Source organism: Callorhinus ursinus, unplaced genomic scaffold (assembly GCF_003265705.2).
Source record: "Callorhinus ursinus isolate GAN/ISIS: 27379988/994484 unplaced genomic scaffold, GSC_fseal_2.0 scaffold4, whole genome shotgun sequence".
In the NCBI taxonomy this organism is placed as follows: domain Eukaryota; kingdom Metazoa; phylum Chordata; class Mammalia; order Carnivora; family Otariidae; genus Callorhinus; species Callorhinus ursinus.
The window spans coordinates 157,451,013-157,452,492 of record NW_027397066.1 but is presented as its reverse complement, the minus strand read 5'-3'; the positions used below and the strand labels follow the sequence as shown (position 1 = coordinate 157,452,492).

The following is a 1,480-nucleotide window of genomic DNA, read 5'->3' as shown; positions in this document are numbered from 1 at the left end:
TTGCCAGCCCATGGAGTTATTCAAACAAGCCAATCACATCTTCCCACAGGAATCAGGGAGCATCCTATTTTCTTGATACTAAAGTCTAGTTCCCATAGTCCCGGGTTGTTCACTTTGTTCCTAAATGCAACCCATACATGGCTCTGCATGGCACAGTGTCCTCCTCCCCCAGGCTATGAGTATGTATGACTAATACACCGCTGTTGACCTCATCTTAGTTTAGTGTTGTGTGTCAAGTGTTTGGTCATCACCCTGGCCCTATGGTAGAAATCCTTCCACATGAATTGGGTGAAGAGGAGGTCAATAAAATACTTATGTACAGTAAGAAATTTGTTTTCAAATGACAAATTAGTATGTATTTTTTGAAGTTTTTTTATATGAACAATCAACCGATTTATAAAAGATGCCACTACGTTTAAAATGACACAAAATATCAATTTCAAAACATCAACAAGTGACTGTATTTAACCATACTCCGCTCATAACAAATGGGTGAGTGAAATAATTCATGCTATAGAATATTGCTATATGAACTGGCAACAGAAAAATTTGGTAAAAGAATATAGAGGATAATCAACTCTATCTTTTAAGAATTAGAACCAAGGGGCTCCATAATCATCTGACATCTGCTCAGTGTTATACCTGTGGTTAGAAATTTACATGATGGGAACTCCAGAGATCTTTGCCATCCTTCTTTTAAGGTCCAGGTCAACTGTGGCCAAATATAGCACTTGTGCTGAGTTACTTTCTGTACTAAGAAGTCATCTGCATAAGTTCCCTTATGTGTACATGGTAATCGTTCAAATCTTGGGTCTTTGGCAATCCTTAGAGCCACTGGATACTTTTGCCCCAATTTCTCAATTTCAACCTTTACAAAGTCAGTTATACAAGGGGTATACTGAGCATACGGACAGTCCATCATTGACTGTACTAAGTCAAGTTTGGCCTTAATGGAAAATGTGATAAAGTTGGTATCAGCCAGGATGTGGTAAGGTAGGTCCAGCTGTGTGTTATATTGGAAGAATCAACAGGAAGGATGTTGAGGGTCTTCTCTTTCCTTGAGCGCACTGGGATCTTTTCTTTCTTTTTTAGATTTTAATCTATCCTTCTCTTTAAGCCTCTGATCTTGGAGACTAAGCATTCGCTTCATGGTGGTATACTTTCTTGCTTTCTTTTTTCCCCATGTTCACACCACACTCTTGTTTCTTTTTTGAAGATGTTTTAAAGAGTAATTAAACTTAGCATGTGCAGAGCAAGTAATAGAACACAAATGAGGTGGAAATAACACAGACGTCTCTGATCAAGTTCATGCTGTCACAAGCAATGGTAGATTCCCCGTGACCCCCACCTAGGCAGAAGCAATTGGGAGAAGAACAATAACCAATATCTGAGATGTTAAAATGTAAAAAAATAGTATCTTGGAATTTGGTAATACCAAAAGTGCTTTGCAACTTTTGGTAAACATCATCAGTGTTTTTAT

At 38.0% G+C, this 1,480-nt stretch overlaps 1 pseudogene; it reads right to left on the bottom strand.

Moving 5' to 3' along the window:
- Positions 1-593: 593 nt before the first annotated feature.
- Positions 594-1,174, bottom strand: LOC112825832 (rRNA-processing protein FCF1 homolog pseudogene; annotated as a pseudogene).
- Between the last annotated feature and the right edge of the window lie 306 nt (positions 1,175-1,480).